Source organism: Myodes glareolus, chromosome 22 (genome assembly GCF_982192425.1).
Source record: "Myodes glareolus chromosome 22, mMyoGla1.1, whole genome shotgun sequence".
Taxonomy (NCBI): Eukaryota; Metazoa; Chordata; class Mammalia; order Rodentia; family Cricetidae; genus Myodes; species Myodes glareolus.
In genome coordinates, this window is record NC_142047.1 from 49,836,239 (window position 1) to 49,855,198 (window position 18,960).

Here is an 18,960-nt window from a genome sequence, read left to right on the forward strand (position 1 = left end):
GCAGGGCCGGTGCCAGGGCTGGAGGCAGAGGACAACAGAAAAGCATTGTTAGCACGACAGAAGAAGAAACCCACCAAGCTAGACCTGGACCCAACTCAATTACCGCTCAAGAGACACAAAGACGCAAAGGCACCCGAACCACTCTGCGAGCAGGTAGTGAACAGCACAGAGGGCTGGATGCAGGAAAGGGGCTCCTCCGAGTCCCAGCTTAGTCCATCAGGGACTCCGCTGGAGCACAGTGCCCTGAAGGACACCCGGAGAACTACGTGGGGAGGCCATGAGTGCCTGCAGTGCTGGGCAGCTGGTTTGGTGGTGGCAGGGCTGGAAGATGGTTGGTGGCATAGGTGTGGAACTCATTGAAATTTCTCTTCTTTATCTTCACAGATCTATGAAACAAAGGGGGGACCTTGCCTGGCTATTGTCTCCCCATTTGATAGGACAAACTTTTTTTTTTAAAAAAAATAAGAAATAACCTTTTCAACAAATCCAGCATACTTTTTAACCTCTTGTTCCCCCTGCAATTGTGACATGTCTACATGAAATCAGCCACAGGAAGGAAGCCTGTTGGTTGGAGGAGCTATTTTCTGAGCATCTCTTTATAGCCCCGATTTCACAATACTGATGCACGGAGGCAGAGAGGCTGGGTTCCAGGCTCAGGTCCTTGGTGGCGGCTTTAACTCGAGAATCAAATGTCTCAGGAAACCCCGCGGACTGTGCACAGTCCTTCACGCAGCACAGGGGGAATCAGAGATAATCAAACATTTACTCAACTTTAAAAAAAAATATTTATTTATTTATATTTTACATACATTGGTGTTTTGCCATGAGTGTTGGATCTCCTGGAACTAGAATTACAGACAGTTGTGAGCTGCCATGTGGGTGCTGAGAATTGAACCTGGGTCCTCTGGAAGAGCAGTCAGTGCTCTTAACAACTGATCCAGCTCTCCAGCCCCTCATTTACTTAACTTTTAAATTTTTTGTTTTTATTGAGCTATACATTTTTCCAACTTCCCTTCCAATTTTTAAATTTTTAATTTCTTTTGTGTGTATGAGTGTTTGCCAGCATGTATGTCTGTGCACCATGAACATGCAGTGTCCACGGAGGCCAGAAGAGGGCCTCAGATCCCCTTGGACCTGGAGTTACAGATGGTTGTGAGCCACCATGTGGGTGCTGGAAATTAAATCCAGGTCCTTTGTAAGAGCAGCAAGTGCTCTTAACCCGTGAGCCATCTTTCCAGCCCTTTTTACTTTACTTTAAAGAAAGAGATAGACAGAACTGGGAATTTACCTGGGAAGCAAGCCTGAGTGAGGGGAACCTAATGGGATCCTCCAGTAAGCAAGTTATGAGTTTAGAAAACTCATAGGCATCTACCAGTGACTCAGGACAGCTCTTCTAAAAGGTTTATTCCCCTTTGAGATAAACATGGCAGAACCATTGACCTGTGGCAGCAAAGAATGTCCATCCACATTAGACCCTCAGACTTCTCAGTGCCTGTCCAGACAGGGGCCGTGTAGACACCTGCCTGATCCCCCATACTGTTTCTACAAACTTGGATGAAGTTTATATAAGTGTTCTGCACTTGGAGGTACTTGTCCCCGAGGTTGTAGGCAAAGTAGGAAGCACCTCACCTCCTTTCTGGCTGCTTTCCAGCAGTGGGAAGTCATCCCGCAGCCATGGTGACTTCCCTGTGGTGCTGTTTCCAGGAGGAAATGAGATGAGACATGACTGGCCCGCTGGGTCCTCCTTTTCTTCCTCTCTACAGTTGCCTCTCATGGTCCCGAGGTTGTGCTGAAGGCGGCAGGGTCCACACTGGCACCTTGTTGGAGCCCCTCCCTCTGGGGCATGGTGGGATCTGCAAACCCTGTTCCAAGCAAAGATGTGGCAGTTCTTGGGTGCCGAGGAGGCTGGACCCATAGACAAGCAAAGCTCACCTGTCGAGGCTCTGGCAACTTCCTGAGACGGACACACCTTCACCTCTTACCCTGACATGTGCCTTAGTTTGAAAAAAAAAAAAAAGGATCTTGGCAGATTAATTAAGGAGCTGGGACTGTGACCATCCTGGGTGGCCTGTCTGGGCCATACTTCCAATGGAAGTTCTTGCAAAACTCAGAAGGGACAGAGACACAGGAAGAGGCCTCAACTTTGGAGTGATACAGTTGGGCTGAGAAACCAGAGCAGCCACCAAAAGCTGGAAGAAGAAACTCCCCTCCCCAGTAGCCCTCAGAGGGAGCCGGTGCCTTGAATTTGGATGTCTGCTTTCCAGAACTGAGCTAGAAGATTCCTGGTGAAGATGAAGTGCCCCAGCCATGACACTCTTACAGTTCCTAGGGATAGATGGTGGGGATGCAAAGGCATGGTCTGCGTGTGGGTGGCTGGGTCCTGTGCTCACAGGTGTCTGTGCGGTGGTGTGTCATCTCTGTGGCAACGTTCCTATTTCCTCTGCAGCATCAACAGCACATGGTCCTCTGGTTTTTAAGGGCTTCACATGGTCTTACCTTACTTAGCCTGGTGATCTCCATAACGGCTCCAAGCGATCTAGCAATCTGATGCTCCTTGGTGGGGAACGGGGTTGGACACAGCAGTGACAAGGGACCTTCCTGTCCCTGTCCTCTTCCCCACCTTAGAGGATTTCTGAAACCATGGTAAAGCTTCACCTCAGGAGGAAGCTAGGGTCTGCTGGGCCTATGAAGTGTGTGACTACATGTCTGTCCAGGGAAGAGGGTGTCTGCCCTCAAGGCGTCTCAGAACTCAAGGCGGGCCAGTCTATACCTTTCCCACTAGAGCACTTGGGAAACACACTTACCTAAGTGAGTCTTGCGCAGACTTTGTCTTATGCCAAGCAAGCTTATTAAGTTCCAGGGTAGAAATGGGAGGAAACCAGCAGAACTATTTATTTATTTTTTAATTTTTTTTCCTTATTTATTTATTTAAAGAATTTCCACTTCCTCCCCTCCTCCCAATACCCTCTCACTCCCCCCACTCCCTCTCCTCCTCCCTCACCATTCCCAAGAGCAGTCAGGGTTTCCTGCCCTGTAGGAAATCCAAGTTCCTCCCCCCTCCCTCCAGGTCCAGGAAGGTGAGCATCCAAACAGACCAGGATCCCAAAAAGCCAGTCCATGCAGATGAAACAAGACCCAGTGCCATTGTCAATGGCTTCTCAGTCAGCCCCCATGTCAGCCACATTCAGAGAATCTGGTTTGATCACATGCTCGTTCAGTCCCAGTCCAGCTGGCCTTGGTGAGCTCTCATTCGATCAGTCTCCTTGTATCAGTGGGTGAACGCACCCCTCGCGGTCCTGACTTCCTTTTTCATGTTCTCCTTCCTTCTGCCTTACATTTGGACCTTGGGGGCTCAGTCCAGTGCTCCAATGTGGGTCTCTGTCTCTATCTCCATCCATCGTCAGATGAAGGTTCCCTCTGGTTCTGCTTTCCTTGCTCACGATCTCCCTCCCTCTGCTTCTCATTTGGACCTAGGGAGTTAAGTCCAGTGTTTCAATATGTGTCTCTGTCTCTATCTCCATCCATCACCATATGAAGGTTCTGTGGTGACATGCAAAATATTCATCAGTATGGTTATGGGCCAAGGCCAGTTCAGGCACCCTCTCCTCTGCTGCCCAGGGAACAATCTGGGGACCTCTCCTTGGGTTTGGGAACCCCTCCAGAATCAAGTCTCTTGCAAACCCTAAAATGGCACCCTTAGTTGAGATATAAACTTCCCTGCTCCCATAACCATCCTTTCTCCCTCCCCCCTCCCATTTCTCCAAGCCATCCCCAATCCTCCCCCTCTCCCCTCTCCCTAGCCATCTCCCCTTACTTCCACCTCCCCCACCCCCCGTGCACCCAAGTTTGCCTGGCAATCTTGTCTACTTCTAATATCCAGGAGGATAACTATATGATTTTCTTCAGGTTCACCTTCTTATTTAGCTTCTGTAGGATCACGAATTATAGACTCAAAGACCTTTAACTATGGCTAGAATCCACTTATGAGTACATACCATATTTCTCTTTTTGGGTCTGGGTTACCTCACTCAGTAAAGCGTTTTCTATTTCCATCCATTTGCATGCAAAATTCAAGATGTCATTGTTTTTTTACCGCTAAGTAAAACTCTAATGTGTATATGTTCCACACCTTTTTTAACCATTCTTCTGTTGAAGAGCACCTAGGTTGTTTCCATGTTCTGGCTATTACAAATAGTGAAGCTATGAACATAGTTGAACAAATACTTTTGTAGTATGATAGGGCATCTCTTGGGTATATTCCCAAGAGTGGAATTGCTGGGTCCTGAGGGAGGTTGACTCCCAGTTTCCTGAGAAACCGCCACACTGATTTCCACAGTGGCTGCACAAGTTTGCATTCCCACCAACAATGGATGAGTGTTCCCCTCCACATCCTCTCCAGCATAGGCTATCATTGGTGTTTTTGAGTTTAGCTATTCTGACAGGTGTAAGATGATATCTCAAAGTGGTTTTGATTTGCATTTCCCTGATCACTAAGGAGGTTGAGCATGACCTTAAGTGTCTTTTGGCCATTCGAAGTTCATCTGTTGTGAATTCTCTGTTCAGTTCAGGACCCCATTTTTTAATTGGGTTAATTAGAGTTTTAGTGTCTAGTTTCTTGAGTTCTTTGTATATTTTGGAGATCAGACCTTTGTCTGGTGAGGGGTTGGTGAAGATCTTCTCCCAGTCCGAAGGTAACCTTTTTGTCTTACTGACAATGTCCTTTGCTTTACAGAAGCTTCTCAGTTTCAGGAGGTCCCATTTATTCATTGATTCTCTTATTGTCTGTGCTACTGGGGTTCTTCTTAGGAAGTGGTCTCCTGTGCCTATATCTTGTAGACTACTTCCCACTTTCTCTTCTATTGGGTTCAAAGTGGACAGATTAATGTTGATGTCTTTAATCCATTTGGACTTGAGTTTTGTGCATGGTGATAGATATGAATCTACTTTCGTTCTTCTACAGGTTGACATCCAGTTATGCCAGCACCATTTGTTAAAGATGCTTTCCTTCTTCCATTGTATACCTTTAGCTCCCTTGTCGAAAATTAGGTGTTCATAGGTTTGTGGGTTAATATCCAGGTCTTTTATTCGATTCCATAGGTCGAGTTCTCTGTTCTTATGCCAATACCAAGCTGTTTTCAATACTGTAGCTCTGTAATAGAGTTTGAAGTCAGGGATGGTAATGCCTTCAGAAGTTCCTTTATTGTATAAGATTGTTTTGGCTATCCTGGGTTTTTTGTTTTGCCATATAAACTTGATTATTGTTCTCTCAAGGTCTGTGAAGAAGTTTGATGGGATTTTGATGGGGATTACATTGAATCTATAGATTGCTTTTGGTAGAATTGCCATTTTTACTATGTTGATTCTCCCAATCCAAGAGCATGAGAGGTCTTTCCATTTTCTGGTATCCTCCTCAATTTCTTTCTTCAAAGACTTAAAGTTCTTGTCAAATAGGTCTTTCACTTCCTTGGTTAGAGTAACCCCAAGATATTTTATGCTATTTGTGGCTATCGTGAAAGGTGATGTTTCTCTGATTTTCCTCTCTGCTTCTTTATCCTTTGTGTATAGGAGGGCAACCGATTTTTTGGAGTTGATCTTGTATCCTGCCACATTACTAAAGGTGTTTATCAGCTGTAGGAGTTCTTTGGTAGAGTTTTTGGGGTCGCTTATGTACACTATCATATCGTCTGCAAATAACGAAAGTTAATTTCATCCTTTCCAATTCGAATCCCCTTGATCCCCTTATGTTGTCTTATTGCTATTGCTAGAACTTCAAGCACTATATTGAAGAGGTATGGAGAGAGCGGACAGCCTTGTCGTGTTCCTGATTTTAGTGGAAAGGCTTTGAGTTTCTCTCCATTCATTTGATGTTAGCTGTCGGCTTGCTGTATATTGCTTTTATTATGTTTAGGTATGATCCTTGTATCCCCAGCCTTGTCGTGTTCCTGATTTTAGTGGAAAGGCTTTGAGTTTCTCTCCATTCATTTGATGTTAGCTGTCGGCTTGCTGTATATTGCTTTTATTATGTTTAGGTATGATCCTTGTATCCCCAGTCTCTCCAACACCTTTATCATAAATGGGTGTTGAATTTTGTCAAATGCTTTTTCAGCATCCAATGAAATGATCATATGATTTTTTTCTTTCAGTTTATTTATATGATGGATTACATTGATAGATTTGCGTATGTTGAACCAGCCCTGCATCTCTGGGATGAAGCCTACTTGATCATAATGGATAATTTTTCTAATGTGTTCTTGGATTCGGTTTGCCAGGATTTTATTGAGAATTTTCGCGTTGATGTTCATGAGTGAGATTGGCTGTAATTCTCTTTCTTGGTTGTGTCTTTGTATGGTTTTGGTATCAGAGTAACTGTAGCTTCATAAAAGGAGTTTGGCAATGACTCTTCTGTTTCTATATTGTGAAATACATTAAGGAGTATAGGTATTAGCTCGTCCTGGAAGTTCTGGTAGAATTCTGCATTGAAACCATCTGGTCCTGGGCTTTTTTTGGTAGGGAGATTTTTGATAACAGCTTCTAATTCTTCGCGACTAACTGTTTAGATTGTTCACCTGTTCTTGGTTCAACTTTGGTATATGATACTTATCTAAAAAAATGTCCATTTCTTTTACATTTTCCAACTTTGTGGCATATAAACTTTCGTAGTAAGATCTAATGATTCTCTGAATTTCCTCTGTGTCTGTGGTTATGTCCCCCTTTTCATTTCTGATCTTATTAATTTGCATGTTCTCTCTCTGCTGTTTGATTAGTTTGGATAGGGGTTTGTCGATCTTGTTGATTTTCTCCAAGAACCAGCTTTTTGTTTCATTGATTCTTTGGATTGTTTTCTGTATTTCTATTTTGTTGATTTCAGCCCTCAGTTTGATTATTTCCAGTCTTCTACTCCTACTGGGTGAATCAGTTTCTTTTTTTTCTAGAGCTTTCAAGTGTGCTGTTAAGTCTCCAATGTGTGCTTTCTCTGTTTTCTTTAATTGGGCTCTTAGTGCTATGAACTTTCCTCTTAGCACTGCTTTCATAGTGTCCCATAGGTTTGAGTATGTTGTATCTTTATTTTCATTAAATTCAAGGAAGACTTTAATTTCTTTCTTTATTTCTTCCAGGGATGACTTAGTAGTTGACTGTTCAACTTCCATGAGTTTGTTGGCTTCCTGGGGGTAGCATTGTTGTTGAATTCTAACTTTAATCCATGGTGATCTGACAAGACACAGGTGGTTACTAATATTTTTTTGTATCAGTGGAAGTTTGCTTTGTTACTGAGTATGTGGTCAATTTTCGAGAAAGTTCCATGAGCTGCAGAAAAGAAGGTATATTCTTTCCTATTTGGGTGGAGTGTTCTATAGATGTCTGTTAAGTCCATTTGATCCAATACCTCCAATAATTCTCTTATTTCTCTGCTAGGTTTCTGTCTGATTGACCTGTCCATTGGTGAGAGAGGTGTGTTGAAGTCTCCTACTATTAGTGTGTGTGGTTTGATGACTGCCTTGAGTTCTAGAAGAGTTTCTTTTACATTTGTGGGTGCCTTTATATTAGGGGCATAGATATTCAGGATTGAGACTTCTTCCTGATGAATTGTTCCTGTTATGATTATGAAATGTCCATCTCCATCTCTTCTGATTGATTTTAGTTTGAAGTCGATTTTGTTAGATATTAGAATGGCCACACCCACTTGTTTCTTAGGTCCATTTGCTTGGAAAACCTTTTCCCAACCCTTTACTCTGAGTAGGTGTCTGTCTTTGTGGTTGAGGTGTGTTTCTTGTAAACAGCAGAATGTTGGATCCTGTTTTCGCATCCAATCTCTAAGTCTGTGCCTTCTTATAGGTGAATTGAGTCCATTGATATTAAGTGATATTAATGACCAGTGGTTGTTGACTCCGGTCATTTTTTTTTTTTTTTGGGTAGTAGAGTGTATGTGTTTTCCTTCGTTGAGTTGTGCTTGTGAAGGGTCGATAGATATCTGAGTTATTGTAGGCAGTGTTCGGAATGTTGGATTCCTTGGATTGTGATTTTCCTTCTAATATTCTCTGTAAGGCTGGATTTGTAGCTACATATTGTTTAAATTTGTTTTTATCCTGGAATATTTTGTTTTCTCCGTTGATAGTGAACAATAGCTTGGCTGGGTATAGTAGTCTGGGCTTGCATCCATGGTCTCTTAGTTTCTGCAGTACCTCTATCCAGGACCTTCTGGCTTTCATGGTTTCCATAGAGAAGTCTGGTGTAAGTCTGATAGGTTTACCTTTATAAGTTACTTGACTTTTTCCTTTGCAGCTCTTAATATCCTTTCTTTAATCTGAATGCTTTGTGTTTTGATTATTATATGGCGAGAGGATTTTTTTTTCTGATCCAGTCTATTTGGTGTTTTGTATGTTTCTTGAACCTTCATAGGAATATCGTTCTTTAGGTTGGGAAAGTTTTCTTCTATAATTTTGTTGAATATATTTTCTGAACCTTTAATCTGCAATTCTCCTTTTTCTACCCCTATTATTCTTAGATTTGGTTTTTTTTATTATGTCTCAGATTTCCTGAATGTTTTGTGATGAGAATTTGTTGGATTTGCTGTTTTCTTTGGTCAGAGCGTTTATTTTCTCTATAGTGTCTTCATAATCTGAGATTCGTTCTTCTATCTCTTGTATTCTATTGGTTATGCTTGTTCCTGAAGTCTCTGTTTGTTTACCTAGATTTTCCATATCCAGTCGGCCCTCGGTTTGTGTTTTCTTCATTGCCTCCATTTCAGTTTTCAATTCTTGAACTGATTCCATTACCTGTTTGATTGTTTTTTTCTTGGTTTCCCAGGGTATCGTTTACGAATTTACTCATTTCTTCAAACTTTTTGTTATATTTCTCTTCCATTTCTTTACTTATTTCTTCAATCTTTTTGTTATATTTCTCTTCTATTTCTTTGAGTTATTCATACCCTGTTTAAGAGACTCTATTGCTTTCATAATGACACTGTTTTCCACTTCTTCCGGAATAGGGTGTTCAAGTCCTTCTGTTGTAAGATCGCCGGGATCTGGTGTTTTCATGTTGTTTTTCAGATTATTGGAGGAATTCTTGCCTTGGCGCCTGCCCATCTCTTCCTTCAGATGCTCTCCAATGACTCTTCCCTCCGCTGGGTCTTCTGCTACAGGATTAGTGCCCCTTGCTGGCCAGGAATCAGTTTGCCTGCAGTCCTACCTTGCTGCATGCAGGTTATTAAAACAAAGGAACTCCCTCCCATTTGCACTCACCGCCCCCTCCCGGCGGCGCCCACACAGGCTGAGTTGGAGGATTTTATGCCCCCAAAAAGGGAGAGAGGAAGGGAAGGGGTTTCTGGCTGAAAGCGGGGATGGGGTAGGAGGAAAGAGGGTTTAGCAGGGGGAAGCTGCCCCTTCGGAATACCCAGGGAGATAAGGATGGCGGGAAAATTGTGTGTTCCCTTACTGGGCTTGTGTGTGGTGGGTCAGGAACACACTTACCCCTCCATTGTATCTTCTGCTACAGGATCAGTCGCAGAACTATTTATACAATGGGATTAAGTCAGAAGCTAGTCAACACAGCGTATCTCAGGAACATCATAGATGGAGAACGTCGTGGCCCTGGGACTGATAGCTGTAACCCCACATGGAGGAAGAACTGGGTTGTCAGGATCCAAAGCCACGTTCCCTCAAGGCCCTGGCCTCAGGCCATGATCAGCATGCTTCTGGCTTTTGAGAAGGAGCTGTGTTAGTTTCACAACTCTGCTCTATGGCTTCGCTTCCTTGAGGTAAATCTTCCCAGCCCTTAATGAAAGCCATGTGATGACACTAGAGCCCTCTGCTCACGCAGGAGTAATCTCCCCACCTCAGAATCCAGAGCTGTGCCGCATCTCTGTCCCTCGCAAAGCCACCTTGCTTTCCCCTGCTGTGTTGTCCCTTTCCTTCACAGGCTCTGCACTACCTATCACCATGTGTGTGCTGCGGACCCAGCTCTGCTTTCTGTCCTACTTTCTCTTTGCCACCACATTCCCAGAGGCAAAGGTTGGCTTTTTCGTCAGACTGAAAGTCTTTTATCCGTTCTACTTGCCGGCCCTCGTGCACTTCTGCCCACTCAAGGAGGGGAATACACCAGTGGCACACTTTGACCTCAGGGATGATGATGATGATGATGATTTAATCTTCTCAGGTAACACCATTATATAAGTTCCTGGATTCTTTATGTGACATCACGCTAGGACAGAAGTCAGGCCTGGACATCTGGTGCCAGAGAATCTTGGGAATGAAGAAGATTCTCCCCTGGGAAGACTGTTTCAGGATGGGATCCATAGCCAGGCAGCACTGGTCTCTGGGAGGCCATACTCCTTCCCCTTCGGTTGTGTCTGTTTTCTTTCTTTTATTTTTTCAGCGGAACAGCAGCACAGTGACGGGGATGGAAGAGGTTTGGGCTGAGGAGACCATGAGCTAGATGCCTAGGAGAGAGCTCGAGTGTAAAGTGGATCCTGTCCCTGGCTCAGGAAGTCTGTGGTTGAGATGAGAAGGGAGGTCCCCCTCCGGGCTCAGCCGTGAGCACAAGTGTGCCCAAAGACTAGCAGCCCGTTTCTAGGCTTGGTGCTTGCCGGGCTGACCATAGTGAAGGTAGAGGGGTCACCATCTTTACTGTGGTGTAGATAGGGCCATCTGTGCAGACTGAGGGCAGCTGGTTTGAAGGTGGGAGTGGGCACACAGGATATCCAGAACATTCTCAATGTACTTTTCTTCCAGGCTATTCTTTTTATTCTTATTTTATGTGCATTGGTGTTTTGCCTGCATGCATGTCTGTGTGAGGGTGCCAGATCTTGGAGTTACAGACAGTTGTGAGCTGCCATGTGGGTGCTTGGAATTGAACCCAGGTCTTCTGGAAGAGCAGTCAGTGCTCTTAACCACTGACCCATCTCTCTAGCCCCAGGCTATTCTTTTTTAAAAACAAAACAACAACAAAACACTACAGGGTTTTACTATGTAGCCCAACCTCAAACTTAATAATCCTCCTGCCTCAGCCTCCTCAATGTGTCCTCAGTTTAATGTGACTTAAAGGAACCCATAACAGGAGGTATTGGAGAGGAGGGGCAATGTCCTGAGGCTTGTCTAGACATCATCTTATACTTGGACCCACTGTTTACAGCCCCACCCCCAAACCTTCCCTCACATTTGCACAAGTCTCATGAGCAACTGCTACAAGGTCCTCATGGAGTGGGGTGGGGGGGAGAGGCTGCTGGGAATCCAGGTCCTCAGGAGACTCAGCCTGGTCTCACCAGGTCCACAATGGGACAGAAACACAGCAACAAGCCGAGTGTAATAGGCTCACTAGCTATTTCCCATCAGACTTAGCGAGTCCCACCGCTTCTTGTCGGGCCACCCCTCTGAAAACAGGCAGGCGGGGAAGAAGCAGGCACTGAGTTTCTGTCGGCACCACGTGCTGATCCTCACAGGTGTGTCTTTTCGGCTTTGTGGGTGGCATTTGTGAGTCATGAGGGACTCCCCCGCTGTTTCCTGCTATGACAGGTCACGTTGGTAGGAAGTGGTGTCTCATGCTCTGGATCCTCTGGTGTCGGTTTCTCTTGTCTTCCACTGTTTCAATGGGCTGGAGCCCCTTCCTAGGGATTTCCACATGGGGGCTTTTGGCAGAGTTCCTGGAGGGCCTCGGTATGAGTGGGGAGAGGGGAGGGCGAGCTAGATCTCAGTTTCCCTCTGCTGCTGTGATGAAATGCTCTCATCAAAAGCAGCTCCGCGAGGAAAGGGGCGGGTCCGTTCTATGCTTTCAGGTCACCGAGGGAAGTCAGGGCAGGACTGGGAGCAGAAGCCACAGAGGACCGCTTACTGGCTTGCTTGCTGGCTTGTTCCCAGGCTCATGTGTAACTAGCTTCCTTTGACAGGCCAGGACTACTTGTGTAGGGATGGTACCTCGTACAGTGGACTGGGCTCTCTCACATCAATCATTAATTAGTCAAGACAATCCTTCACTGACTTGGCCACAGGGCAGTCTGATCTGGGCAATGGACTACTCTAGGATGTATCTAGTTGACAGCTGAGTCAGGCGTTGGGAGGCTGGACAATCCTCCAGCCGGTGCAAGGGCATTGGGATGATACAGAGCAGGCAGATGACCCCAACATCAGCCCAAAGCTGCTGCCCAAACCTTGCAGCGGGGCAGCTGCCTATGGGACAGCTCTGGTACTGTCACCACTGAGCACCAGTGTCTCCACTGGGTCTCTGACATATCAGAACCGGGGCGACTGCATTTGTAAGACGTTCAGGGTTGGGAAGTGGGTAGGAGGTGAGGGGAAGATTTAAGGAAAAAAATTTAAGGAAAAAAGAAGAGACTTAATCTAGTAGTTCAGGGAGGTCTGGGTCTCATCGACTGTTGGCATTTACGGTAAAAGCAAAGTCCTTCGAGATCTCCACAGAGTTATGGTGAAATCTGCCTCTCGCTGCGTTGGCTGGCTCTCTGTCCTGTGGTAAGCGGTCCAGCGACAGGCCCATCTGGTCTCTTGCTGTCCAAGCCATTTCTAAGGCTGGCTGTTGGCTCCAGGGGAGCTAAGCTCTGACAAGGGCACATGGCTGTTTTGTTATTCTCTTCTCATCTGTGGTTTGCAGGAACACACTCCCCTCAAGCGTGCCTTGATGGAATAATTCACCGGGTACCACCAGAAGGCAAAGGATGAAGGCCAGCATCTGCATGAATGTACTCAATGACAAGGCTTCAAGTCTGGGATGTCCATTGCCAGCACGGCCTGGAAATTACATGCCGGCAGGTGGCTGAGATCCAATGCTTTTCTGAGCATGCGGTCAAACACCTTTAATAAGAGTCCCAGGGAGTCCCAGCTGATGTCCCAGGGGAGCAGCAATGGTCAGAGAGAGCGGCGAGGGTGGGAGGGCTTGAGGAAAACACTGAAAATCCTGCGGCCATAGAAACAGAAGCCTTCCTTCCCACAGGTCTCTTCACGATCACAGTGCTTGGATCCAGTGGTTCTCTGAATGTTGTGTAGGGTATTGGCTTCATCCGGGTGTAATCCAGGTGATAAAATTCACCATTTTTTAAATGTACAATTTGATGAATCTGGAGAAATGTATGGGAGCTGTATTTCCACCTATCCGTGGAGACAGATTATCTAAATGATCACTGGGGTTCCCTAGCCCCTCTGGAAGTTACCCAGAGCCTCTTTCTGGTGACCTTTGATCTGCTTTCTATTACTCTGGTTGAGAATTTTATTTATGTTTATTACTTTTTATTGTGTATGGGTGTTTTGCCTGCATGTCCATTTATGAACACCGTGTGTGCCTGATGTTCTCAGAGGCCAGAAAGGGAACTGGAATTACAGACAGTTGGGAGCTGTCACTTGGGTGCTGGGAATCGAAACCTGGGTCCTTTGGAGGAGCAGTTAGTGCTCTTAATCACTGAGCCATATCTCCAGCCCCTTGGCTGTGCCTTTTAAATAACTGTACGTGTAGTCTTCTAAGCCTAGCCTTTAAACGCAATACGCTGCTTTGAAGAGTTATCTGTGCTGTGGTTTGTATCACCAGCCGGTTCTTCCACTGCTCCAGGACTTGCTTATCTGTCCACTCGCCAGCTGATAGCTATCTGGTTGTCTCCTGTTCTGGTCCTGGCATTGGTTATCAGCATTGGTTCCGGCATCAACATGGCTGGCCAGCCACTGTTTTCCGGGTTGTATGCTTGGGTGAATGAATACCCGTCGCTAGAATCGCTGGGTCATGCAGAGGTTTCCTCTTCTAGGGAACTGGCAAATGCTTGCAAAGTTCCGAGGACCGTTTTGTCCTCTGACTGGCAGTGCACAGAACTTGTGTTGCCCCGTCCTTGCCTTGCCGGCCCTTGCTACTGTCAATAATTTATTTACATGTTAGCCAGGTGTATGACCTTACAGGGTGTCTCTTTTTAATTTAGTGTGCATTTGCATTGCAATGACCAATACTTGTTTTTGGGAGTATTGAGGATTGAATCCAGAACCTCTTAGATGTTAAACAAATACTTTTAGCACTGAGTTACATCCCCAGCTGACTAACGCTTTGATGTACTCATTTGCCATTGGCATATTTACTTTTGTTATTTTATTTTATTTTAAGACAAAATCTTCTTATGTAGACCAGCTTGGCTTGAGCCAGTCAGACTCCTTGGCCTCTTGAAAGCTGGGATTCCACACATGTACAACAAAACCATGTAAAATCTGCTTGGATGAAGGGTGTTTTCAGATCATTGACATTGTTTCTTGGTTTTGACTTGCGATGTTATTTTTAATGTTCTGCATTATGCTCTTCTCATCAGCACAAACAGTTCTTTCCAGTCTCTATCTTTTCTGTAGTCATCCCCCTGCCTCACTTTCCCCAAAGCACACTTGCAAGTTGATGCAGCCTCACCTCAGGGGAGGCTTGAGGGGAGGACTCACTTCAGCTGGCCTTTCCACAGTCCTCTGCGGCATCGTATTGGTCACCTTCATGTGACTGCGCATGCTCAGGGTTAGCAGCCCTGTGGGACTCACAGCTCAAGACTGACTAGCGATGGGCGAGCATCACGGCTTCCCTGGGAGGCATTGCAGCAGAGAAGCAGGGAAACAGGGAGTCAAACGGAAGTAGAACAACTAGAAGAGGATTCGGGTCTGCTTAGAATTCTGTTTCGGTGAGACTTGATGTGAGAAACATTAGCTCTCGCGAGATTTCTTGCGGGGCCGTAGTAGACAGTTTTAATGGCCCCAAGGCTTTCTTATAGGCCCTTTACTGTTAAAAGTGCTAACATGGGGGCTGGGGAGATGGTTCAACGCTTAAGAGCCCTCGCTGCTCTTTGAGAACACCCGAGTTCATTTGCCAGCACCCACACGGTGTCTCACAACGTCCAGTAACTACAGTTCCAGAGAATCTACGCGCGCGCGCGCACACACACACACACACACACACACACACACAAAATCTTTAAGAAACCTGCTGAAATTGGGTGGTGGTGGTGCACACGCCTTCAATTCCATCACTCGGGAGGCAGAGAGGCGGGGGGATCTTTGTGACTTCGAGGCCAGCCTGGTCTACAAGAGCTAGTTCCAGGACAGACTCCAAAGCTACAGAGAAACCCCTGTTTCGAAAAAACAAACAAACAAACAAAAAAAAGAAACCTGCTGAAGTAATTCTCTGGAGTGTGACCTTAGATGATTACTTTCCCACAGTGAATAGAATTTCTATAGAACAGAGTTTTCTAGTCAAATCTACACAGCAATGTGCCACATTCAAAAGATTCTTTAAACATCTGTTAATTCATTGAATACCAATAAGCACATTACGTGTCATAGAGCAGATAGTTAAAGTAGACAGAAAGGCGGCCTTCTGCATTGCTCCACAACATACACATACAAATGTGGATTTCATGCAAGCAAAACACTTGCTATTTTAATTCATTCTCTCTCTCTCTCTCTCTCTCTCTCTCTCTCTCTCTGTGTGTGTGTGTGTGTGTGTATGCAGGTGTGCCCAGGCCACCACACATAAGTGAAGGTCAGGGCACAATCTCCGTTGCTGGTGTTGGCCTTCCACCTTGTTTGAGACAGCGTGTCTTGTTATTAGCCACTGCGTATGCCAGGCAAGGTGGCCCATGAGCTTCTGGAACTTCTGTCCCTGCTTCTCACCTCACCTTAGGAATTACAGATGCCTGCTCCTGTGCCTGGCTTTGTGTGGGTTGTAGACATCCGAACTCAGATGCCCATGCTGGGCAGCGAGCTCTTCTTCACCCACGGAGCCATCAGTCTGGCTTCAAATGTGTGTGTGTCCTTGAATTTGTAACCTGAAATGACTCTTTGTGTTTGGCCCTCTGAGCAACTGGAGCTCTAAGCACACAGCGCCACGCCCCACTTTCTCCACGTTAGGTTTTGATCGTTAAATTGGAATTGATCACGTCTTCATTTAAGAGAGAGTTTCACAGAAATGTTTTAAACCATCCAAACACAGACCCCTCAGTGAGCTAGCACGTGTGTTCAGAAGGGCCGTGAGGATGCTCTGAGGGGGTTCCTGCAGGACTGGAAGCTATGTTGTCACCTCTGTGCCCTTTCCCCTGTGACCTCACAGCTTTGGCTTCTCCTGAAGCCACTTCTTCGTTTTCGGACTCCCATGACTGAACCGCCGTCCCAGTTGCCCCCTTTTTCTGTAGAAGTTTCAACATGAAGCCAGGCCTGGGAGTGTCCCAAGCATTCAGCTTATCCTTACTGAGGGCAACCACCTGTCCAACACCACGTGGTGGCTACGTGGTGCAGAACTGGAGCTGGCCGGACTCGATGGCTCCTTGTCAGGCTCACACCGCGACCATTGTTCCTTTGTCTAGGGGGAGAAGGAGGGGATGTGGGGCTGCTTTTCATACACTGTTCCTTTCGTTCCACCTGCAGCGGATCCTTCCAGGAGCTGGACTGTGGCTCTTGACTGTCACCCACTCTCTGCACTTGCCTGTCGTATCCGTGTCGTGTCCGTGTCTGTCACCTGCCCCTCCCATCTGTCCCAACAAAGCAGCCCGTTTCCCTGCAGTATTTACACACATACTTTGTTTTGTCTCTTTGTTTTGGTTGGTATATCACATGTATTCTCTCGCCCCTCTTCTCCCGTAAGCCCTTTATATCCCAGTTCACGGGCCCGTTTCTAGTTTCCTAGGATCTACCCACGTTTACTCTCAGAGAGATCCTCACATACACAGAAGTAGGTCCCACACACGAGCGAAAACAGGCGGCAGTTGTCCTTCTGAGCTGGGTCACCTACTTAATGCGTGTTCCAGTGAGATCTATTTTGCCCTGCAAATTTCAGTAGTTCGCCTCCTCCGACAGCAGTAATACTCCATTGCACTCATCTACCATATTATTAATGATCTGTACATCAGTTGATGGCCATCTAGGCCGATTTCATTTCTTTGTGCCTGTGAATTGAGCTGCACCCATGCATGGGTGAGAAAATGTCTCTGTGGTGGGATGTAGCGGCCTTGGGGCATGTGTCCAGGAATGACATGGCTGGTCATATGGCAGGTCGAATTTTCGCATTCCGTGGCACCTCCACACTGATTTCCAGTCGATGCTGCAACCGACAGGGAATCAGGGTTCCCCTTTACCCTGCATCATTGCCAGCATCCGCTGCTTTCTAGATGACGGGCATTTTTCTCCATCTATAGTGGCCAGGTGGGAACATTCTTGAGTCACCTCTGGAGCCCGGAGTTTCATGTAAGTGCTTTTGGCTTCTGAGGAAACACCTTAGGGGTCGTGACTTCAGTCACAGTATAGTTCCCAGGGTAGGCTCACATGTGATTGACTTACCCGGGATGGGAGTAGGTAGGGGTGGGGTAAAGGGGAGGGAAGGGGTGTGGAGGAGACTCGTTTTCTCTTCATTTCAATATTGGATCTGGCCAAGTTGCTCCTGGTTAGTGAATGGAAAGTCGAAAGGCAGACAGAACATTGCGAGTGTCCCAGGCTTCTGCTCTCAGGTTAGGGGAACGAGAAGCTGAGGACAGAGAGCAGCCGTCTCACCTCTCACATGTGGGAGAAACTCAGAAAAGTCAGGACACTTTTAATATGTGAGTCATCCATCGTGCTGAGAGGGGAAGTCTGAGGCAGACGGAGGGAAATGCCATCGCGGTGGATGATGGAAGCGTGCGTCTCGGCGTGGTAGCAGCTAATCTTAGTAACGAGCCGGAGTGAGAGAAGTCTCTAGGAGAGCGAGGGCCCAGAGACAGGTCGCCTTGCAGCACCAGAGCAGAAAGATTGCATTCGCGATGGCGCGAGTGTGGAAACAGAGGGTTGCAGAACAAAGAGCAGCAAACCGAAGCAGGAAAACCAGCACAGATGGCACACGGCTGTGGGGAAGAACTGAAAGGCCCTGCATGCTGGGGAGCCTGAGGATGACTTCTTCTTCAGGAGAACTTAGTGTTGAAAGTACCTCGGTCCTCCACAAATTACCAGTTCATACAACTGCAAACAAAGACCAACGAGCCTTTGTTTTTGAGAAGCATGCAAAATCTGTCTCTAGACCTCACCTGGGAAGACGGCCAGGGAAGTGTGTGCGCTGTGGCTAGCTCCTGTAGGATTTGTTTTAAAATTTCTAATGCAATGAGAGTCACTATTTTTGTTTTGCTTTTGAGGTAGGCTTTCATGTATCCCAGGCTAGCCTCAAACTCCCTGTGTAGCCAATGTTGACCTTGCATGGGTCTCTTTACCTCTATTTCCTAAGAGCTGGGATTACAGGTATACACTAGCATTCCCAGCTTCTTTCTATCTATCTGTCTGTCTATTATCTCTCTCTCTCTCTCTCTCTCTCTCTCTCTCTCTCTCTCTATATATATATATATATATATATATATATATATATATATATATATATCATCTATCAATTTCTGAGATGAGGCCTCAAAAGTCATCATGCATCCCAGGCTAGACTTGAACTCAAGAGGATGCTTCTGTTTTCTGTTTCAGCCTCAAATACATAGGATGACGGTATGACCACCATGCTCAGTTTGGTGAGGCTGGTGATCTTGATCTCGTTCTTCAGGCTCTTTTTTTTTTCGTTTTTCATTTTGTTTTTGTTTTTTGAGGCAGGGTTTCGCTGTAGCTTTGGAACCTGTCCTGGAACTAGCTCTTGTAGACCAGGTTGGCCTGGAACTCACAGAGATCGGCCTGCCTCTGCCTCCCGAATGCTGGGATTAAAGGTGTGCGCCACCACCACCTGGCTATTCATCAGGTTCTAACAGGCACACAGAGCTGTGTAACCTAGAAGTGGCATGTCCAGACGATCAATCATACCCCCTGGCTTTCCTTAGCTGTCCCTTGATAACAAGAGTCCCTTCTGCCACCCTGCCACCTTCCCATCTCACAAATATCAGAGGAAAAGGATCCTACGGAAGGAGTCTTTTGGGATTTAATGTGCTTCATGTTAATCCATGCTGGCGTAGCTGTGGTTTGTGCCTTTTCATCACTGTGTAGTGCTCCATTGTAAACAATGCTA